Below are 25,674 nucleotides of genomic sequence, written 5' to 3'. Positions count from 1 at the left end.
GTTGATTTATTAGCAGACGTTAAGAAAATAAAACCACCTAAGTTTTCTGGTTCTGAGTCTGGGGAGGAAGCAGAAGCATGGTTAATTGATATGGAACAATATTTTGAGATTAGGAATTTCTTGAAACCTCAAAAGCAGTTTGGGGAATATATCATTTTACCGGAAAAGCTACAACCTAGTGGAGAAACACCAAGATTGAACTGAATATTAGAACCATTGAGATCACCTAGGAAAAGTTTGTGAAGATATTCCAGAAACATTGGCTGCCGCAAACCTTTTATGATCAGAAGCTTTTAGACTTCTAAAACTTAAAACAAGGAGACATGTCAGTACATAAGTACTAGGAGAAGTTCACTCAATTGCTAAAATACATGCCACCATATCAGCAAGACACCAATTTGAAGGTGAGAAAATTCATCATGGGTTTCAACAATAGGATACGAGGAGCTATTGATGTTCTCGCTCCCCGAACCATGGAGGAAGCCCTAGAGAAGGCTATTCGGCAAGAACACAAGATCAGAAAGGATGAGTCCATCCAAGACAACAAGAGGAAGACAACTTGGAATTCAGATGGTGCTGATTTCAGGCCTCAGAAAAAGCAATTTAAGGACTACAAATACAACAAACTAGAGTTAAAGGGTCGTGGAGCTAAGAATGCCAAAAGCAATTATAATACAAGTAAAAACAACAGGAATAATGAAAAAAGAGGACCACTAGGAGGATGTTTTAACTATGGAGGAGATCATTATGTAAACCGGTGCCTTTACCGCAACAACAACAAGTCTTTTAGCAGAGGATTCATGCAGCTCTGGATAATAGACAGGCAGAAGAATAAATAGGCCCCATTGAAACTCTGGGTAAGATCTATGGAAACCCTGTGTCCATTTTAATTAATTCTGGAGCCTCTGAATGTTTTATATCACCTAGATGGTTAAGTAGGTTTCCAAAAAGATCTAGTTTTATAGCAAAACCATGGATAGTCGAATGTACGAACCAGTCAAGGGCCAAGGTAGAGCAGTGCCTGTTTGAAGCTCAGGTTGACTTTCCGAATTTCACAACAGAATTGAACTTATATGTAGCACCCCTTGGGTTATACGATATTATCATAGGAATCAATTGGCTTAGTGAACATAAGGCCAAAGTAGATTGTCTTGCCAAAACTGTAAACTGTGTGGATGATCAAGATAGACCAACAAGCATTTCAAGGATTAAGCATGAAATTAGATCTAAACAGATTTCTACAATGCAACTTAAAAGACATGAGAGAAAGGGCTGTGAGATTTTTGTAGTTAGGATTGAGGATACAAGGAAACCAAAAACCACCACATATGGAGATGACTACCTTTATGAAGATGGGGAAATAAGAGAAAAGTTAAAAGAATCCTTCGAGGAAAAATATCCCTATTTAAAAAATTATCAAGACGTATTTCTTGAAGAACTTCCTGGACTACCCCCTTCCTGAGCATTTGACTTCACCATAGACTTGATACCAGGAGCGGAACCCATATCCCGAGCACCATATAGAATGACAACTACAGAATTAATGGAATTATAGATGCAAATTCAAGATATTCTAGAGAAGAAGTTGATCTGGCCTAATGTCTCACCATGGGGAGCCTTAGTGTTGTTTGTGAGGAAGAAGGATGGAACCATGAGATTATGCATAGATTACAGGATGCTCAATAAAGTCACCATCAAAAACTGGTACCCATTGCCGAGGATAGATGATCTTTTTGATCAAATGAAGGTTGTGACAGTATTTTCAAAAATTGACTTGAGGTCAGGATACCATCAGCTTCGAATAAAGGATGAGGATATACATAAAACCGCATTCAGAACCAAGTATGGACATTACGAGTTTGCAGTGTTGTCTTTTGGGTTAACCAATGCCTCAGCAGCTTTCATGAATTTAATGAACAGCATATTCCAGAATCGTCTGGATAAGTTTGTATTGGCCTTTATAGATGAGATCTTAATATATTCTAAGAATGAGGAAGCACATCAAAGGCATTTAGAAATAGCTCAGGCAAAGATTAAGAGAACACAAACTATATGGGTAATTATCTAAGTGCACTTTATACCAAAAGGAAATTCAGTATCTAGGGCACATTATATCAGCTCAGGGTATAGCGGTAGATCCGACAAAGATAAAAGCAATTAAGGAATGGCCCATACCTAGGAATGTATCCGAAGTTAGGAGTTTTATGGGGCTAGCAGGGTTCTATAGAAAGTTTGTCAAAAATTTCTCAAGGATAGCCTATCCGATCACTTCGCTTCAGAGGAAGGGAAAGAAATTCATCTGGACAGAGAAGTGTCAATTAGCCTTCAAGTTTTTGAAAGAAAAATTGACTACAGCACCTATTCTAAGGGTACTTGATCCACAAAAGCAGTTCGTAGCTATAACAGATGCATCCGAAGAAGAATTAGGGGGTGTGTTAATGCAAGATGAACAAGTTATTGCTTATGAATCTAGGAAACTGAAAAACTATGAACAGAATTACGCACCCCATGATCTTGAATTAGCAGCAATTGTGCATGCTTTGCAAATGTGGAGACATTACTTAATCAGAAAACCTATTGAGCTTAGATCTGATCATCACAGTTTGAAGTATATTTTCACCCAACCGAATCTTAATGCTAGACAAAGGAGTTGGCTGGAATTTTTAGCAGATTATGAATTCGACATAAGTTATATTAAAGGTAAGGAAAACAAGGTGGCAAATGCCCTAAGCAAAAGAAAACACATTTCGGCAATAACCACTATAGACTTCAGGGTAAGAGATCAAATTTTAGGACACTTAGAGCGTGATGAGTTTTATGCAGAAATCAGCCTAGCTCTTGTCAAAGACCCACAAGATCCTAAGTATTCAGAGTTTAGCTTAGAAGAGGATGGATTATTAAGATATCATCACAAAATTTATGTGCCCAACGACCCTGAACTCCGAAGACTGATTTTAGGTGAATTTCATTCAACCCCATATTCAGGACATCCGAGAGTAACAAAAATGTTATCTAATATAAAACCTCTATATTTCTGGAAGGGGATGAAAAGGGAGATAACTGAGTTTGTCACAGGATGTTTGGAATGCCAGAGAGTAAAAGCAGAACATTGGTACCCAGCAGGCCTGTTACACCCAAATGAAGTACCGAGCGGAAATGGCAAGTAATATCCATGGATTTCGTACAAGGGTTACCTGTGACACAGAATCGCCACAACACTATTTTGGTTGTGGTTGACAGATTGAAAATGGTTGCTCATTTTTATACCAGGGAATTTAACTAATGGAGCACCCAAGATTGCCCATAAGTTCATGAAAGAGATTTTCAGGTTGCACGGAATTCCAAAGAAAAATTTTTCAGATAAGGATGCTAGGATAACTTCCAGGTTTTGGCAAACATTATTTACAACCTTGGCTACTAAATTAAACATTAGGTCAGCCTATCATCCTGAGACAGATAGTCAAACAGAACAAATAAATCAAGTATTAGAAGATCTTCTAAGAGTATACTGTATGGACCAACAATACAAATGGGAAACATACTTACCCTTGGTAGAATTTGCATATAATAACTCCTATCAGTTCACCATTAGAATGGCTCCCTTTGAGGTCTTGTATGGTTGTAAATGTAGAACCCCAGTAAGTTGGAATCGGTTGGAAGATAGAATCATTGTTGGGCCTGAAATGCTTCAAGGGATGGAGGAACAGGTAATCCAGATTCGTCAAAGGTTAAAGGAAGCAAACGACAGACAGAAGAGTTATGTTGATGCCAAAAGAACACCTAGAGAATTCTTAGTAGGGGACAAGGTATTACTAAGGGTTAAACCTGAGAAAAGTACTATCAAATTTGGCAAAAACGCTAGGTTAGCCCCGCAATATGTGAGACCCTTTGAAGTTCTAGAAGTTGTGAACCAAGTAGCTTACAGGATTGTTTTACCACCAGCCCTTGCTAGGATGCATGATGTCTTCCATGTGTCATACCTTAAAAAGTATATTACCCACCATGAACATATGATTGATTGAAAATTTTTGCAAGTGCGACAACCAGGAGTGGTAGAGGTAAGACCACTCAGAATACTCGAGGTACGTAAGTTACGATTACGAAATCGGGAAGTGACGTAGTGCAAGGTCCGGTGGGACCAATATGCTGAGGATAATGCCACCTGGGAGGATTATCATGACATTTTACAAAGATACCCCCATCTTTTCACGGAAATTGAGAATTGAATATTTATTTTCTTCCTATATAAACTATTTAAGTATTGCTTCAATTTTATTGTTATGTTCATCGAGGACGATGAATAATCTAAGGGGATGGGTATGTTACATCCCAAATTTTGCCCTAATTTTTAATTTGATCGTAACTGTTGGTTCAACGAATTATTTCTTTTCCTGATCATGTGAAGCAAGTTAGTTAATTATATACATTGTATCAATTGTTAACAGACTATTTCTTTTTCCTGATCATGTGAAACAAGTTAGTTAACTATATACGTTGTACCAACTGATAACAAATTATTTCTTTCATGATCATGTGAAATGAGTTAGTTATTATAGACATTGATGAAAATAATCAAGCAACCTATAATTGTCATTAGATGATTAACAATTGTTTGATTGGAATTAACGATCAATATATTTTTGAATTAATGTCTTGGCGAGAATGTTTTGCTTGGGTGATTGTAGGAAGAAGACTGAAGAGAGGGGAAGCATTGCTAAACGGGACCATCGGAAGGGGATGGTCGATTGGTCCAGTCATCAAGATCATAGGTATGACCTAAGACTACCTTGGAAAGGATACGAAGACTTGACCACATGAGCTATTAAGAAAACAATATAATAAAACTTAAATAATCTAAATTAAAGATATAAAATTCATACCTTTAAAGATTTATTATTGAAATCTCTTATTTAATCATTATTATACACCCTTAAAATACGAACATATATATATATATATATATATATATAAATGAAGTGACACCAATAAATTATAACTTTATAATCTAATGATGTCATTTCACCAATATATACACATGAACATATATAAAAGCACATAATAATAATAAAATAAAAAATTAAAACTCTTCAACTCCTTATTCTTTCCCTTTTTATTTTCTTTCTTTTATAATTTGAATTTGTAAGGCATTCGAAATGGCCTTCTTGATAACCGAAGGTAGCCAAAGAGCCAAGCCAGCCATTAAATGGAGTATCATTGATCGTATTTGATATAACTCTTTCCTCTCTGCATTTCTGTGACCCTTCTATTCACCTGCTAATGCGTTTAAGCAAAGTCGAGATTCTGAGATTAATATCGGCCTCATAAGCTTGCCATCCCGTTTCTTTTCACCTTCACGTCTTTATCCATCCACGAGATCAGAGCAAGGGAAGTGCGGAGTTCATTATTTCCAGCTGCGAGAGGAAGAAACAATCTGTTACAAGTCATGTAAGATATGCTAAGTCCAGTTGAAACGTATTGAATCTATCATTTCTTTTTATTCTCATTGTCATACTAGTTAGTGTCCTGTTATGTTCATCTTTCCATGTTAAAGTAAATACTGTTGCCAAATTTATATACAGTCTAAATGGAGTATGCATAGATAAACATAGCTTCCTTAGTCGGAATTCACAGGGTCTGATATCATGTCACCTGCTGTTCATTAACCATGAGATTGTCTCAACCATGTATATGGAAGATGGAAATTATAATGATAACCATGAACTAATGATCTTGCCCAAATTTATTTTTTTAATTTTTTTTACATCATGCAGAGGTGTAAATAATATCATGAAGTCCAAACATCGAGGAATTCACCAGCAAGGATGCCATCAATGGTGAAGAGGTGTAAATCAAGATAGAGTGGATATAATCTCTCATGCACCTAGGATTCACCGGCATGGAAGCCATAAATGGTGAAGAGGTGAAGATAACATGCAGAAACCAAGATTGAAATCAGATAACTAACAAACACATTTAATAGCTCATGCATGTCCTAATGATGAAACTTGTTGTCAAGTCGAGTGGTGGAGATCGGGTTTACGAACCCAACTTTGAAATCCTTGGCCAGGGTAGATATAGGCAGATGTGCCGATCATGAGATCTTTTTGTTTGTCCAGAAGCTTCAGTTATTTAGGAATAACTGATGGGACACTCAAACCACCAGGTAACTTGGATGGCTGGACTTAAGAATATCCCAAGCCCGATCCCGAAGTAGGGAGGGCCGTTCTATTAAGTTAGGATGTGTGGGAATAAGTATGGTTCGCGGTTGGAAAGTTAAGCCTATGTCAATGCTTCTCCTCTCACAAATGTCAAGGCTTGAACAACATGACAAAGGGATTTCTCCATTAATTTATGTATGTTCTTTGCACCTATCTTTAGATTCCTAACAGATTAAATAGATAGTTGTTACTATAGATATTTGTTACTTTATTTTCAGCTGAACATGTTATAAGTTAGATTAAAGATATTAGTTGATAGTTGTACTTTACTTTCAGCTGAACATGTTATTAGTTAGAATGATTAAAAATTTTAGCAGCATATTCATTTATTTATTTAATTTCATTAGATGATTATAATTTGTAAACTGGATAGGAAGCAGTTACTATCTTCTAGCTAAAAATAGTTAAAGGAAGTCTTTTTCATGTGAAATGGAATCAGTTATTAGATCATTAGGAGTTTTAAATTGGTTAGAAAAATAAGTTTGTTACACCTAATTAGTCAAGTAATTATTTCGTATACAAAATAATTCCTTAACTCACAATTAACCATTTCTTGTTATGTTTTGCTTTGCCTGTACATTGTCACAACTGGTAAAGCTGTTATACCTTCTTCCATACTGACCATCCTGACTTTCACACTTGAACACGTCATCTTGACACTCTATATTGTCCGTACGTAACTGCGCATGTGTCGATAATGTCTCAGTCAATTGTACATACCAAAAATGTATCTGCTCTGCCAGATAAACTATTAGATACTTGGACAATTTTCTAAGTATGAATGCTATAACTTCATCTTCAAGGTTTGCCTTCTTCAACCTGAAGATATGTTGCAATAAATGACAACATTCAATATCTACCTTAGCCAAATTGCCAACAGAATTTGCTGCCTTCTTATTAGTAGTCTGATCTGCACTTAGTGAGATTGCAAATGAAATGAATCTCAGGTGCCTTGGGGTAAAAAAAAACTCTAATTGGTTTAGGCCGACCTAGGCTTGAATCTGATTTTTAATGATTAAATTGAGAATATTTTATGATTGAAGGTCGGGATGTGACCTTGTGTCATTCCCTCATTATTTTGCTTTCAGATTGTTTCCACCTTCATTTCACCTTCTCAACAAAAACTAGGATCTTCTTTCCCATTGGCAATTTCCAGCCTCATGCTTAGATTTTCATGATTTCGTGTATAAATCAGACCTTATGAGGAAAGGAATGAAATTGATTTTGTCTTGCAGAACTTATTTTTTATCCTCCAAATGATGCCCAAGCAGTCTGAAATTGTTCTAAGGCAAAGGGTCGAGTTTCTTTTTGGTTTGATAGAGTGTGGGAATGAGACATGGTCAGAATCCAACCTAGTCTAAATCCCACCAGAATGAGTGAAGGTCAGAATCTGACCTTGTCCCAATACCACCTAATGCACTTGCAGAAACAACATTCCCTTTTCATCTTTGTTTGATTTTCACACCCAGATTTGTTTTCTTTGGGGGCGTCAATTTGTTTACAATACAGATTGTGGTCAGTCTCTTGGGCCTGATTTTTTATTCCTAATGAAGATCTTGATTTTTTAGATGATTTAAATATGGTTATGTTCAAGGAAAAGAGATTTTGTGATCTTAATTACAAAGATTGTTGGATCCTCCATATCATCCATTGATTGCACAACTTGCAATGTTCATGAAATTCTTATTGCATATACAAAAATGATGTTTGCAAGATCTTTGTGATGAAATACCTTGCACAAAAGAGTAATATGATATAAAATATTTTGCACTTGACAATGATATGCCAATCAAGGGGGCAACCTCCTAATCCACTTCAAAGGGGATGCCTCCAATAATTTTCACTAAGAACACAATATTCAACATAATGAAAATTACTAAGAACAAATATATACCTCCTATATATACCATACTTATGCCAATCTGTAATGACCCTCCTCAAACCTGCTCTCAAAAAAATGCTGATGAAAGCTCAAGGAATTTCATCAAACAATTCACATGCAAGGGACATATGACTGATATAGTATTTCAGCTGGCTTTAAATGACTCTTTTTCAATTTGCATCAATGAGAGTCTTGTGCTAGAAGACTCCAAATGGACTACACAATGGCCTAACATGAGTGTGCTACTAATTTTGACAATATTCAGTGCATATATATGATCTAAGCATGAGAAATGAACATCTACAGCCAACTGGCATTTTTACAAACAGTTGGTGTACAAACTAACTAGCTGATAAATAATGATATTGAATTGCTTAAATGACACCAGCAACTATTATCTTCTTAATTTGCACTGAAATTTCTAATACAATGCTCATGAAATATAGCCAAGACTTTTGGCATTTACATGGATTACAAAATGATAATGCTGGTATAATGCACACTTACAGCTGAAACTTATAACACCCTAAAAAAACAATACTAATAAAGGAACCTAGTTGTAGATGGCTGTAATAATTTTCTTCAATGCTACCCCTTTTGCTTTGCTCTTCCGATTTGCTTTTTCGAACTGCTTTTTCGGACTGCTTTTTCGGCCTGCTTTTTCGGACTGCTTTTTCAGCCTGTTTTTTCGATTCCGCTTTTTCGAACTGCTTTATCATATCTGTTTTTTCAGACTACTAACCTTTGAATCTCATGACCATATCTTTCAATGGCGTCAAGATTTTCAGCTTGAAGGGATTTCGTCCTTCAAACTATTGAAACATAATCTCCAGAAAATTTTCCAATTTCTTTGATATTTCCAAGCATACTAAAAAGAAGCTCTTCCCTTTCTTTTATAGTGTTCTCACAAGAGTTCAATCTTTCGTTTTCTCAATGTGGGATAAAACATCACTCCCTTTATGTAACTTATGTCTCCAATGTGTTATAAAATAAAGGGGACTCTTTTAATTTAAATATTTCCCACAAACTATAGTCTATGCATTAATAAAGTTAAATATTTAAATTTAACTTTATAAAATAGCTTTATCAATGCATAACAAATCTTATCAATGATAAACAAGTCTTCTTGCCGATTTTAAACAATTACCATTGACATACTGCTGCCACTGGATGTCCGACCATATCCAAGATAACTTACTATAAATAGTAAGTATGCCCAAAGTTGCCTCAAAACCCCTCAAAAAGACCTGCAACTGAAACTATCTAGGCCAAATGGCCTCTAAGCCCCTTTAATGTCCTAGTTAGCCTACGGGACCGTGGAGAAATAGGCTAACGACAACATCATGCTATGAATGCTAAAAAGGGGACATTACAATCCGCCCTTCCCAAAATTGCTTGTCCCCAAGCAATGGTCGAACAACAACCCAATCAATCCACCTGGATCCCAAATGTAGTCATGAACTATACTGCTATCAATCAACATAGGCTCCTGCAACAACCTCTGAAAATTAACCAAGAGGAATCCATAATCAAATTGTCGAATACAACTCGCCCAAACTCCAAAGTCAGGAACCCATGAGAAACAAGCTCTCGAAATATCAGAACCCAAGTAGAGTAGATAACCCAAACTGCCAACATAGTAAATACCATCAACACATCCCACTAGCCTATGTGGAATGTACAATACAATTCTGCAACAACGATGAATACTCTCGCATGAAACTACACCAAATATAGAGAATCCACACACTGCACACCTACTGCAATTAACACAACTCTGCAGATCACCGGTCACTGTCTCATAACCATAACACCCATGCACTGCTGATGGTGAATAATCATTACACGGTAGATAGCAAAAACGAGAGCCCAGACCAAACCTGTCTGCCATCAACTCCTCAACACATGGATCAAAAGCAAACCGATGAACATATCCTACAGTATAATGCCGGTAAAAAAAACCAATCCCAGTCAAAGACTCATCCTGCAGACGTGATACAACCAACTGTGACTGATCATCAGCTAAGTCAGAGGATGATATAGCCAAGAGTGCAGAATCAACAACAACATCACTAGTCTTTGTGCCCTCCAAGTCAAACATACCACAATGCTCAGCTGTAACGCCCAACTCAGCTGAACCTGCCTCCAGTGGAAACGGACCAAATATGCCAATACTAGTGTCATAGATAGATATATCCTCATCTCCACTGCCTCTATCAACCTCGACCATGGACATCCTTGGATCACCAGACACCATGGTCAGTGACTGTATAGAGTCTGGTAAAGACTAAAGTCGTTCTAACTCCACGGTCACCTCAGCTAAATGAAACTGTGACTCCTCAAAAGCCAACTGTGTACTCTCAAGAAACTCAGAAGTCACCTCAAGCTGCTGAGTAAGCTTACTCACCTCATCTTCCTTGACCAATAATGCGTCATATGTTGTACTGCCCCACTCCATAAGATAATCTCTATCGGCTACCAACTGCATATAATTCTGACTCAGAATCCGAATAGCCTCCCATAAAGAGTGGATCTCTGTCAAGGAAAGATAACTACCTCCCTGTTCATCACTAGCAGGAGAACCCCATCCATAAACTGCTAACAACTGACGAGCAGCATCGAAATGCTCACAAGCGATAGAAATGTCTCACTCGCAAACTCTCAGCTGACTAGACACATGATTGTGCTGACTGGTCAAACTCCTATACTCTACCCCTGGTACACTGTCCAAAGGAGTAACCTCAGAATGGCTATCATCTGTAATACTGCCATCCAAATTTTGCAGTCCAACTGCTGAACTTGTATCATCAAACGGAGTGACTGAGGCATCAACATAAACCTCTGTATCAAAGGAAACTGTTGAGGAGACTAAGTCCTCAAAACTGTCCACAACATCCCCCTGGGTGTCATCTCTAATAATCAGATCTTGGGACTCTTCTGTAAACTTTGTCATATCTGAGAGATCATCAACCCATTCCAACAAGAATGGTCGACTGGATACATGAACAATGCCCAACAAAAGTGTGTAAAAACTAATTCCAGCATCAAACAAGCTGTTGGCATGGATGAGAACTACACTTGGCAAGCTACTAATCAAGTCCATGATGGTGCAACAGATACTACTACCAAAGAATGATAAATATCTCCGGTCAAAACGATCCCAAGTACTAAGATAAGGATCCCAACATCTGATCCATGAACGGAAACCAACTGGCAATTCAAGTAAACTTCTCACCTGAGTAATGTGAACAATACCAACTAACTTCACGCACCTGTCTACAGTCTCTGAATCCGGAGTGTGAATGCTAGACGTACTCATATCATCATCAATATGTGACCCGACTGTAAAAGGAAACTAAGTCCTTGCTATATGCGCTAACTCCTGAACCGAACTCACCTCAAGACAACGCTCGTCCACATGTCTCTCAGAATCCTGGAGAGCCAACTTCATTGCCTCCATGCCTTCCTTGATCTGTTGTAAGTCGTCACAAGAAGAACCTGTTGTGACTCCTTTCTGTCTCTCCTGTAGTTGAATCATCCAAATGTGATTCTCAATCAATCCATGTATCCTATCATGATGAGATAAAGCCGTGACAATATTCTTGTCCCTTGTCTTCAGCTGGTGTGCCAAACCAAGTAAAGAGCTACTAGCCTCTATCTCATGTGAAGAAGCATCCAACTGTGCCTGATACTCACTTTCTGCAAAGTCCTGAATGCTCACTTTCTGATCAACTGTACTATCCTCAAACATGACAGTATCCTCAACTGTTGTAACTTCATCCAGCCCAACTGTACTAGAATCACTATCTGTGTCAATTGCACAATCCGGTGTGCCTGTGATATCACCTTCTGGCTCAACCTGCACAACGTCTGTAACCCCTTCTACCTGTGAAGATGATGCAGATAAACCATTACCTGAAGATATGCTAATGTCTCCCTGTATCGAATCAGCATGTCTGTTAAACTCCTCATACAAGTTTCTGCCTGTCATAGGGAAGGTACGATCCTTAGGCCTATCAAAACGTTCAATCAGTCTCTCCTTAAACTCCACATATGAGGTAATGTGTGCATGACCCATAGTGACCATACCATGATGCCACCACTCGTGTGCTAACCCATCCAAGTGAATTGCTGCATACTTAATAACTTCTTCCTCAGGCATAGGGTTCATTTGAAAGTATGTGTCAAGCCTTTGAACCCAAGCTCTTGCTGTAGACTTCCTCGAGCCATCATAATAGGGTAATTGAAGTTTCCCTACTTTCTTCCGTAGCTCATAGCTCTGGTTCTTGTCATGTCCACGAGGCATATGCTTCATCCGCACATCTATATACTCCCTAAAGGTAATTGCAGCAGTAAAATTTGAACCTCCGGCTTCCCAATCTTTCCTCAGCTAGTCCTGTATATCAGTGATTTGGGGCTCTGGTACGGGCTGCTCTGGAGCTCTAGGAGGAAATGTGGGAATCATGGGCCTCGAACTCACTGTCCTAGCTTGCTGGGGTGCATGACCGAAATTGTTCCCAACTTGTTCACCTCCATTATGTATCCCATTCTGATTATTTCCATTCTGATTGTTACCATTCTAATTATTACCATTCTGATTATTTCCTCCACCTACGTTAGCATTCAACCCCATTTGACGAGTCATCATCTGCATCATAAGCTCCAATCTCTGATCTGTTCCTGTGCTCTCTGCTCTGCTGATCGTTATCCCTGTGCTAAGGTGTCTAATAACTGTAAGAATCTTTCCTTTCCCTGATCTGAACTGGCATTCATTTTGTCAAACATTTTTCTCTCTATCTGGCTAATCCAAATTCCCAATAAGACCTCCACAGGATTGCAGGAAACCGCTCTGATACCACTGTAATGACCCTCCTCAAATCTGCTCTCAAAAAAATGCTGATGAAAGCTCAAGGAATTTCATCAAACAATTCACATGCAAGGGACGTATGACTGATATAGTATTTCAGCTGGCTTTAAATGACTCTTTTTCGATTTGCATCAATGAGAGTCTTGTGCTAGAAGACTCCAAATGGACTACACAATGGCCTAACATGAGTGTGCTACTAATTTTGACAATATTCAGTGCATATATATGATATAAGCATGAGAAATGAACACCTACAGCCAACTGGCATTTTTACAAAAACTTGGTGTACAAACTAACTAGCTGATAAATAATGATATTGAATTGCTTAAATGACACCAGCAACTATTATCTTCTTAATTTGCAATGAAATTTTTAATACAATGCTCATGAAATATGGCCAAGACTTTTGGCATTTACATGGATTACAAAATGATAATGCTGGTATAATGCACACTTACAGCTGAAACTTATAACACCCTAAAAAAACAATACTAATAAAGGAACCTGGTTGTAGATGGCTGTAATAATTTTCTTCAATGTTGCCCCTTCTGCTTTGCTTTTCCGATTTGCTTTTTCGAATTGCTTTTTCGGACTGCTTTTTCGGCCAGCTTTTTCGGCCTACTTTTTCGGTTCCGCTTTTTCGGACTGCTTTTCCGTATCTGCTTTTTCAGACTGCTACCCTTTGAATCTCAAGACCATATCTTCCAATGGCGTCAAGATTTTCAGCTTGAAGGGATTTCGTCCTTCAAACTATTGAGACATAATCTCCAGAAAATTTCTCAATTTCTTTGATATTTCCAAGCATACTAAAAAGAAGCTCTTCCCTTTCTTTTATAGTGTTCTCACAATAGCTCAATCCTTCGTTTTCTCAATGTGGGATAAAACATCACTCTCTTTATGTAACTTATGTCTCCAATGTGTTATAAAATAAAGGGGACTCTTTTAATTTAAATATTTCCCACAAACTATAGTCTATGCATTAATAAAGTTAAATATTTAAATTTAACTTTATAAAATAGCTTTATCAATGCATAACAAATCTTATCAATGATAAACAAGTCTTCTTGCCGATTTTAAACAATTACCATCGATATACCGCTGCCACTGGATGTCCAACCATATCCAAGATGACTTACTATAAATAGTAAGTATGCCCAAAGTTGCCTCAAAACCTCTCAAAAAGACCTGCAACTGAAACTATCTAGGCCAAATGGCCTCTATGCCCCTTTAATGTCCTGGTTAGCCTACGGGACTGTGGGGAAATAGGGTAACGACAATATCATGCTATGAATGCTAAAAAGGGGACATTACCAATCACCCATGATGACTTAGATAACAGGATATAATCCCAAGGGAGACTTAATTAACTAAATAACAATATAATAATGCTAATATGATTCAATCAAGAATTAAGGTAGCCACAAATTGACTACTCATAACACAATACACACTATAGGATTAGGGGAATAGCAACCTCCCCTATTTCTAGCCTATTAGGTGACATGTTAGATAGTCATTGATCCCAACCTATTAGCTAGACCACTGTTGGGCACATATACCACCCAATAATCTATTATGGAATTACCTATTGTATTAAGCTTTGCGCACTTAGAACTCCTAGACATTATAAACACAAGGACCTTCGCTACATGCCATGTTCCCATTCAAAATAACCAGTGGCCCTATCAAGCACATATGGTTTCCAAGGACCATTAGATAAAATTTCATGTAATAGTCCTTAGAAAATTATCCAGAAGTTCCCAACGCTCTCTTTGTGACTACAAGAACCAAAGAATCCTCCACATCATCCAACGACTAGTGTATTGCATGTATAGGGTTAAACAAACGACCCAAGGCACACTAGTTGATGACAACCACAAGTTAACCAATCTGACAACTCTCCTTCAAAATGTCTATGTTACTTGAGGAAGCTTCTAAGGGTTGTTCAAACATAACTTGCCCAAAATTATTGAACCCCGAATATCCCATGAGCTCTAAAATCCCTTGAACCTCTAAGAGTTGTGATGTCATTTTCACCTAACAATCCTTGAAAACCCTCATAAGCTATGAGCTCTGTTATATATTATATATAGCTTATCACTATGTTGGCCTCTTAATGGTCATTGCCCATTGTCTCTTTGAAGCTCAAGCTATCAAAAGATCTTTGTATGTAGGTTGGGCATGTCCACATGGATGTTTTATGCAGCCAAGCATCATAGCGAGTCGAATTAAAGAATGACACATATCTACATGATGCTTATACGACCTAGCATCATAGGGGATTAATTAAATGGTGACAGGTGTTCCCATCGGCTATGCCAATATGGTCAATACATTCCATTATGTTGTGATGTCTTCTTTGAAGGCCAACACATATGTTCAATAAGATTTGATTATCAATTTCTATTGGGAATCAGATTTCTTGCTAAGTATTGATTGACTAGTATGATTGTAAGGATTTGGTCAATAAATTAGATATTAGACCTCTTTAGTAATAACCAATGAAACTTCATTTTGTTTTGTTGTGTGCAGGACTATCGTAATGCTGATTTGTGGCACTTCAAGGAACCATCTTGCCTTTTATTGAAGAGATAGCTGAGAAATAAAAAATCCAGCCCATCCTAGATTTGGAATTTGAGAAAGGTCAATTCAGTGAGAGATGGCCCTCTTCCCAGCATTTAATTGGTACCTTGGTTGCATATAAAGAAGGAAGCCTCTTTTCTGAAGATATTGTTGCAAAGTGTTCAATACAACAAGATCTAGTAATATTGGAGATGTGCCTCATGCCATCTAAGTCTTGCTATATCAGAAGAATAGTACGTAGCATTTTTAATTTTTGTGAAAATCAATGGCATACTTCTATCGTTATGCATATAAATAAGTAAGCCTCTTTCTGAAGAGATTCTTGCAAATTATTTATTGCAACAACATCCTATAATCTAAGACTTGCTATATTTTAAGAATATTATGTAGGATACAATCAGTGGCATACTTCTATCTTACAATCTGCCATTTATAAGTCCCTGATGTAGCAATCAGCTAAGGTATTTTCTTGCACTTGGAGCTCTATGTAACTAAAAATTAAACAACTTTGGTATTGTGATATTGCTATCAAGATTTAACTATGTGATTTTGAGTCAAACTCATTGACCCATGTTTCATGAGTAGTGATTCAACATGAATCCATCTCTCATGAGAATAAATAGAACACTTAGCTCATTGGATCTAGGTGAAGCACCTAGATCCAATGAGTGCTAAGTGTTTTATTTATTCTTGTTAGTGTAAATAATTAATTATTATTACACTTTACTTAGGTTTACTTAGGAATATGCATAGACATATGAGTTGTCTTGTTGACAACACAGGAGTTAGCAACTTATTTGAGCATATGGTGTCTACAACATCTCTTTATGAGATACACCTATGTAAACTTATCCTCTCATCATCGCACAATCTCCTGTGCTCAATGGAGGATAATCCACCTTTGGTGGACATGTGCTGAGTTGTAATCCTTATCTCTTTGCTGACTCCTACTCATTCTAGTTGCCTTTATATACAGGCACTTCTAGCGTGTATTCATCTCATATCTCATATCCAATTATCTCATATCCAATTATCTGATATCCATTATCATTTTGATCATTATTGAGATTCTCATTTGATCATCATTAGTCTCTCTTGTGCTATCTATTGAGCTTCTTGATCTTGGCATTGAATTATTGCCTTAGGCAAATTCTTACATGGTATCAGAGCTATACCAAATTCTTACAATTCTCATGAGAGATGGATTCATGTTGAATCACTACTCATGAAACATGGGTCAATGAGTTTGACTCAAAATCACAGAGTTAAATCCTGATAGCAATATAACAATTTGACTTGCTGTGGAAATTATCTCCTACTTATCAACTTTGGTGTTGCTTATGAATTTATTATTTAATATTTTTTTTTTTGATAAGTAGGAGATAATTTCCACATCAAGTCAAATTATGATATTGCTATCAAGATTTAACTGTGTAATTTTGAATCAAACTCATTGACCCATGTTTCATGAGTAGTTTTTATTTTATTTTCTATTCAGAAATAACAATTTCCTGAGTGTGACATACATACATATATATAAATGTATGTCTACTTAGATACAAATATACATACACATACATGCATACATATATAATCTCTTTCCTTCAGATGAATGCAATACATATCCTTCTACTTTACTATGTAAACAGTTTAAAACCTTGACAAAATGAAAAAGGATTTGCATAACCTCAAATTATATATAGACACATATTTATACACTTATATAATCTCTTTTTAAATGACTGCTTTACTATGTGAAAGGTTTAAAATCTTGATACAATAATAATAAAGGCTTTGCGGAACCTCAAGCTATAACTTATGTATTCCAACTAAGACCTCAAACTATATATAGACAGGCATATATAATCTCTTTTTTTCTGACAAATGCAACACATCCTTCTGCTTTACTATATGAACGGTTTAAAACCTTGATACAATGATAAAGGCTTTGCAGAACCTCAAGTTATAACTTATGTATTCCAACTAAAAAATCAAAGCTGGACAAATATATATATATATGAAAACTAAGAATCAAAGATTGAGCAAATATAAATTCTAAATACCAAATTTGCTCAAATCAGGAGCTAGAAAACACTGAGTCTATGAGAAAATCACACCCACCGATCAACCCAAAAACTAAACTAAACTTATTGACATTGACCATTCCCTAGTGCCAAAATGTGTAGTAAAAATACATACAGTATAGGATGTTTCGCAGACACTTCTAATGGTCTAATCACGAATTGGGTTTTGTGCCAAAAAAAAGAATTCTGATGATGTTTTCAATAATCTCAGAAAGATTTGTACTGTGAAATTGAAATTCATAGAGATTAAGGGATTGGAACGAGTGCAAACTTACAGTAAACAGCAATTACGAGGGCTGAGAGGGACAACGGATTATTTTCTCAGAACATCACTCCCACCACATTTTTTTTTAGATATGAATTGGTGTCCGTCGATAATTGTATACACAAACTAAGACTAGATAAGACCATTTTTCGTCATCAGAATTCTAATAATAGATAAGAGTATTTTGTGTCAACAGAATTTTTTGTTGTTTTTACATGTTATCATTTTTTAATATTTTTGTTTGAATGACAACCATCGCATAAAAGGCTTTCCATATCCGCTCATCGTGCACCGCATTTTTTTATTTTATTTTATTTTGGAGGGAAAGCTTTTATATATATATATATATCACACATTATGAAGCTGATAGGCTTTATATTGGAACTTTGTTCATGGGTCCATTTGTGAGGAAGATTTTTTTCCAGGTATTCAATTATTTTCCTCGGCTCTTTTATTTCTGACTATGATTTTTTTTGTATTTTAGAGATTAACAATTAATTTTGAAATTAACAAGTGTCGCAAAGCATCAAAGTTTCTGTTATTTGCTATTTTAATTTAGAGGAAGTAGAAGAGTCCTTGAAGATAAGAAGGGTTAAGTGCATCAAAGTGTGCCCCATTAATAAAGAGGTTACCCATTTGAGCATATAATGTTGAAATGGTTAATACAATTGATAAAAGTGGGTAAAACAATATCATAATCATTTATTAATCTATTTAAAAGAAATTTTAATATTGTAATCAATATTATTAGTCTCTACTTTATAGCAAGAGACTTATGTTTCCACCTTGTTTATGTCTATTATTTTGTTTTCCAAAATTGTGAATCTATAGCTTTGACTATAGTAAGAACTAAAATTCATTAATTAAATTGAATTTTCTATTATTGAATACTATTTTTGATTGGGTCTTTATTTTTTCCTAGTGGTTTTAATTGAGTTTAATAAGAATATATACAAATATTTGAAACCATAATAAGTGGACATTAATGTTGAGCCCATACAAACGTGTCTTCGTCTGTTGCACGATCTCCCAAATGGTAGCAACTTGCTCTCCTTAATTCATAATTAAATTGAATTTTGTATCATTCAATATTATTTTTTATTGGCTATTTATTTTTTCGCTAGTCGTTTTAAAACCATAATAACATGGACATTAATGTTGAGCCAGTCCAAACGTGTCTTTGTCTATTGCACAATCTCTGAAATGGTAGTAACTGCCTCTCCCTATTTTTTCTCCATTTAGAAGCTTCAAAAAACTACCTCCTGTACCGTGGACTTGATTTATAATTGTATTTTGGAGGTGGTTATGTACATTTTTTTGAAAGAAACTTTTTTTTTTTTTTTCTTTTTGCTCGACTCACAAAAGCTTCTTAGTTTCCAATTTACAGGTTTGTTGGTTTTTCTCTTTCTTTTTTCTTTCATGCTAGGTTTTCAGTTTCCCAATTTCTTTTGAATGCAACTTTGAAATATTTTAAAGATCAACAATATCTTGAGTAATGTTTTATTCCAACTGGAAAGAAATTTGATCTTGAATTTTTGATAGACAACTGGAAGAGAATTATAGTTGTTAACTCTGCTCATTATTTCAATAAATTATTAAAAACTTTTATTTTTATTAGAAAGTATCATATGTATTAACACTTGCAATCTTATGCATTTTTTATTTCTATTGCAGGGGCTTGGCAACGCACACTACATCCAAGAACTCTCTCTTTTGTACTAGTCAAGGTGAGTTCCAATTGTTACAACTTTCTATTACACAAATTAATTAGCTTTCTAAAATTGCTATAATATAGTTTTGTTCCCATAGTCATTATAATATATAGCTTTCAACCTTACAAATGTCAATTTTTTTTAGAAATTTGTTTCTTGAAAAGGCAATGCTTTAGAGTGACATTAATGAAGAACTAATTATAGAGAAATAAATAATAAAAAATAAATCCATGCACCAGTTAGATGTGTGTAGAGAAAAGGTCAGAATGGGAAGGACATGCGTAAAAATTTGTAACAGGTCAAATGACATAGTTGGTGTCAGATAATTGTGGTGAAGCAAATGAGTACCTACAATCCTAGATGAGTATGCAAATAGAAAAATATATGCTCATCCATGTCTCCTTTCATGTACCTGCACCAAAGTTGGAAAACTCTAAAATTAGGAATTTTACGTCGTCATCATCTCAAATTAATGTTAAAAGATTCAAGTTTTAGAAGACCAATATCTCAGATTAATTGTGGAGGAGAATCAAGTTTCAGAAGATAGTTATGGTCAGGTAAAATGTCACACTATTACCTTATCCATAATCATAATTAGCATTTCTAGTTCAATAGAATTTTTTCGAGTTCAATCAAAATATGCCCTAATGTTACCAAGTTGTACCCACCAGTTGATAGGTCTTAAATAGTACAAACAACAATTCTAGAAATTTAATCTGACAAAATTTTAAAACTTTCAAACTACTTATAAACTCACATTTTGCACATTTCACTCCATTAATTTTATTTTTTTTAAATTATGTTTGAAAAACTAACAAATTCATAGGGTATTGAAAAAAGTTTCACCAAAATTATATTAATAATGAACATCGGCAAACTCCTGCCTATTACTTAGGGTTAATAATACTCCATAGCAATAAGAGAAGTAAATTACATATATTAGATTGTTAATTTTGTAAGAGTAATGAATATAAATCAAAAATTATATATCTTATAAATTTCTTTTTATTTTGATTTCATTTTGATCTTAATCAAATTTTCATAAGATTTACACAATAGAATTTTCAAATGAAATAACAAATGATACATATATTAATGAAATTAGATTTTAATAATATGAATTGTTAATTTGAATCTTTAAATTTTTTATATTATAATCATTTAATTAAATTATGTATATAGTAATATAATATGTATTAATACATACACAAATTATCTTAAGAAATTAGATATATATCAATTGTTATAAATATTAAAATATATAATTTCAAATTTATTATATATTTTAGAAGCTACATAATAACATCATGGTAATACAATTCTGAAATAAACTAATAGTATTGTACATTATAATTATTATCATATAAATTTTAAATATATATTATTGGATAAAATATAGTGTATAGCTAATCATTAGTAATGTAAAAAGAAGGAAAAATATCATTTATTTTTTTTAACTTTGAGTATAGGCCACTTCCTAATTGTCTTAGGATAGAGATAGTTGTAAGGAAAATAATCAAATTTTCAAAAACTTCCAAAGTAATTTTTTTGTACCTTTGATCACATTATTTGGTCACATATCAAATGCACCAAAATTTAGAAAATTTGATACCACATTGTAAGATTAAATCAAATTATAATTGAAAAAAGTTGTAAGATCTTAAGCTATTTTCATTAATTTTTAAAAAAATCCGAATATATCTTCAAAAATAGAAATATTTTTTGCCACCTTTTTCATTTTAAATACTAATTTAGAGTACTAAGATCAATTATATATCATTATATAACATATATATTTAAATTGAAAATAATTAAAATAAAATAGTAATTAGAAAATAATAATAATATCATTGATAAATTAAATTGAAAATAATTAAAATAAAATAATAATATCATTGATAAAAATTTCCTTTTTTGAAATGTGTAAATGAGATTAAATTTTAAATTCTGAAATTATTAAAAATACTCTCATAATTTAGAAACATATTACATTCTAATACCATTTAAAGCCTCCAATTTTGTATATTAGAAAATTTAGAAACATCTCACATAACATTTTGTATTTTGTATGTTGAAAATTTAGAAACATCTAACGTAACAATTTGTATGTGGAATGATTATTTGAAAATTTAGAAACATCTAACATAATAATTAGAAAAATCTAGATTATTAAAAAAACATAAATTCTTTTCTTGACAATTTTTTGGAAGTAAGGTTAAACATTTCAGTGTTAAGATTTATGTATTTTGGAGGTGAGGTTAAACATAAAAAGAAGCCATTATTATTTACGCAGGGCTAATGTTATTGCGAGGGTTGATTATTGAAATGAGTGGTCAATATGGCTCCTACCTGGGCACTACATTTAGAGCTTCATTAATTGCAGAATTTGTCTATATCTCAAGTTTATTCTTGTTATATTTGTGAAGTTGATAAGAGGTATTTATGCCTCTCACACAATGAACTGTTTGGAATGCCCAACTATGTCATGAATGATGGAAATGGTTAAACAAAGCTTGTAGGAAGCATTAATCCGCAGCCCATCCATACAAGGTACAATTTTGATATTGCATGGAAAATTTAAGTCAAGCTCGACATAACCTAAAGCCAGGCCAAACCAACATTTTAATATCATAAAAAAATTAAAAATTAAAAATGTACGCATTATCTGATATAAATATAACTAAAGCTACAGTTAATCTGGTATCAGCTGGAGTATTACAAAATTGATACAATGATCTATTTAGAAAAGCAGGCATATGAAATAGAGAATAAATTTGTTAAACAAGAAAACTTCATTCTCAAACATTATTGGTCCTTGAACAAAATCTATGTTACTTCTAGATGAGGAATTAAGAACAATTGTATACATGAAGTTAAAATCTATTTATTGGCCTAGTTTTCCACCCTTTGTGATTTGTTATATCTCACAGTGAAAAACCTTAGGGTTCTGTTTAAGAAATTTGTGACTTTTTGTTAAAATCTTAGTTGAATTTTTTTTTTAAATTTATAAACTCTTGTTTATTGTGCCCTAACCCTAAAAAATGATCGAAAAGTAATATTTAAATGAAATTGTGCAGGACATGATTATCCTAAGTTCTCATTTTTCAAAATTATTTTATTACCTCTCATGAAAATAAACTTTTTTCATTTTTAACGTACCCTAACCATGGTTGTTTTTATTAAGCATTTTTTGCGAAACGTCTTAACTGTGATGGTTTGGCTTGAAGAGTCGTTGATCTTTCCAAGATCGACAGTGAGCGCTTGCCCGCAATGTGAAGTTGTATGACATTTAAGTAATGCGGGAAAGCACCTTTGAGACGCGTAGCATTTAGTGACGTTGGGTTATGACTATGCTGCAAAGACTAGAGTTTGTTAGAGTTTGTTAGAGCTTGTTAGTACTTTTTAAAACTTTTGCAGAATTGTTAATGCACGTTTCATTTTTTCAGCAATATCATTGGTTAAGCCATGTAGTGGGGTTGCTTTTTGCCATCGTATTGTTGAATCGTTGATCTTCTAAAGATCAATGGTAGGCGTATTACTGCTTCATGGAGATGCAAGGATTTTAATGAAAGCGGAGAAATGCCTTGGTGACACCTGTCCCCGATAACGTCACGAAGGATATTTCACACAGTTCAAAGGACACATGTTGTACATTATTGATCTTGAGAAGATCAACAGATAGTGCATACCTGCAATATGAAAGTAAATGATGTTTATATGATGCAGGCAAGCACCTCTTTGACATGTGGCATATGATGATGTCATGGGCCTGAAACTCTCAAAGGTAATAACATAGTCTATATTGTTGGCAGTTATCAGACACATAGGCGCAAATAAAATGCATTTATTGGTTAGTTTGACTGACTATATTTTAAAAGGGCATGATTTTGTAACACCATTGATCTTGATAAGATCAACGAATAGCGCTTACCCGCATTATCAAAATGAAGGAACTTTAAGCAAAGCGGGCAAGCTCCTATTTGATGCATGGCAAAGTAGGCCATGTCATAAAGGAAACTATCGAGTCACACCAAGGTGGACAGATGTAATGAAGTGGAACACAGTAATTGGCAGGATAACACATGTGTTTGCCAGGGTGGAGATGAATGTACTAGTGGGGCCGCCTTTTTAAAGCTTTATTTGCAAAATTTATAATGATCGTCGATCTTTGGAAGATCAATGATCAACACTTCACCGCATTATGAAAATGCTCAAGGTTTAAGCAATGTGGGAATGCACCTATTTGACACTTGGCGAGTTTTATAAAGCTTTAATGCAGCTTTTTTAGATTTAAAAGAAGGTCATCTGATGCTTGAGGATCAACGATTATAATTCAAATTTCATAATATGGCACACATTTATAAATGTGCAATATTAATTATGATTAATGCTACTGCATGTGAGTTTTAATGCTATAATATAATTTAAAATTCACCATTACTAAACCACAAAATCACAAAATTATCAAAGCGCAAGTGTTTCTAGAGCTAGGGCACGAAATTCTCCAGGGTTTCTAGCAATTTGTAGAGTGATTCACAGAAAAATAAGTAGGAATAGGCGGGTAAGTGGTCTAAAACTCTTGAAATTTGAGAAATCATAATTATGGTAGGTTAAATGGAGAAGATGCATCCTCATAAGGATTTCTCAAGTAAGGCAAATTACCTAAAAAGATTTGTTCATGATGACTTTTTAGAACAAATGCCTCCATATGTAAATGAATTGACTAAGGGTAGAGAATTCATTCCCAAAACCCCTAGGTTGGTGGTTAGTGAGGGTTTTTATGACAAGGCTAATTATTTGAGAGATGTAGAAGTCTCAGTGGGAAGTTTGGAGCTATTTAAAAAATGGTTTGCAGAGTGAAATTTGGATACTCCTATGAGCAACATTTGAGAATTTAATATAGGGAAGCTGATAGTCCCTGGAGTCTTCTTTGATAGTGACCTGTTAATAGACATGGCTAAAAAATATGATCTAATTACTAGAATTGTTGAAAATCATGTGGGAGATAATCTATTTAGGGTTTCTCCCGAATTAATTAGAGAAGTCTTCAAGCTAAACCCTAACCATTCTATGCATGAGAAAATTGATATGGAAGAATTTCAAGCTAGGTATGATGCATAGAGGGTATACTCAAGGGGAGGGTCATTACAACAACACCTTGTCAAAATTGGGTCACTTCCCTTAGTCACACTGAATACCCCAGAGCCCTTACTGAAGAAATATTTTAATCCTAGGGCACAGGCCTTATATTTTTCTCTCTGCAAAATATTTGGAATGGATGAGCAAAATTATATTCAAGGTTATGTTTTTCTTACCATAGCTCAGACTCTACAGTTTGGAATGAGCTCAATTCTTGATTTTGCCACCTATTTGGCTGAGGAAATTCACAATGGTTTGATTGGAATAGCTCAAGCTAAGGTTAATAGGCCCTTTTGTTGTTATTCTTTGTTGATGTATATATGTCTGTATAAAGGGGTTACTTTCTTCTCCAAAGAGATGAAATTAGAATTGGAGAGAGATAGAGAGAAACTCCCAATTCAGTTGTGGAGCGTTGACATGACTTGGGAGGTCACAAATGTCAGTTTTGTTAGATTTAAGAGATATTTTGCTTCAAAGCTTAGATTGTTGTTGAGAGGGGACAACCCTAGAATACCACAGCCCTTGTTAGAATTGATAAGACCTAAGGATCATGCCAAAGGGTTTTTGGTCAGTCATAATTGGGGGGATATCATCCCATATCCCATTTCTACTATTTTTAGAGTTTATGGTTTCTTGGGAAAACCCCATGTGCTACCCTACCAGGTGCCTTTGAAGGTAGGAATTACAGAATTGTTATGGCAGATTGGGACAATTGATGAAAAGGATTTACTAGGTAAATCTAAAGGTACATTCTTCCATGTTGTTACTGTTGTGCATGAGTTTGTGTTTGTTGAGAAGGGATGGAGGAGTTTGGGAAAATTTCTAGATAGATATCAAATGGCACAATCCCATACCTGTTACATTAATCTAGAGGGATTCTATGACCTCCTAAGGATAAGAAGTAAGGCCAAGGCTCACTCACAA

General features: G+C 34.8%; 1 protein-coding gene across 4 annotated transcripts in view; it reads right to left on the bottom strand.

The window, feature by feature from the left end:
• LOC149571273 (peroxisomal membrane protein 11E-like) overlaps window positions 1-18,010 on the bottom strand; it is a 69,604-nt gene extending 51,594 nt beyond the window's left edge. For all 4 annotated transcript variants that reach the window (XM_089812831.1, XM_089812832.1, XM_089812833.1 and 1 more), the window contains exon 1: window positions 17,910-18,010. The gene's annotated coding sequence lies outside the window, so the exon portion shown is untranslated. The remainder of the gene's footprint in view (window positions 1-17,909) is intronic.
• Between the last annotated feature and the right edge of the window lie 7,664 nt (window positions 18,011-25,674).

This window comes from Cupressus sempervirens, chromosome 2 (genome assembly GCF_028749045.1).
Source record: "Cupressus sempervirens isolate cs-2001-9-10 chromosome 2, ASM2874904v1, whole genome shotgun sequence".
Lineage (NCBI taxonomy): Eukaryota > Viridiplantae > Streptophyta > Pinopsida > Cupressales > Cupressaceae > Cupressus > Cupressus sempervirens.
The sequence above is the reverse complement of the archived record's forward strand: the minus strand, read 5'-3'. Positions and strand labels throughout refer to the sequence as shown.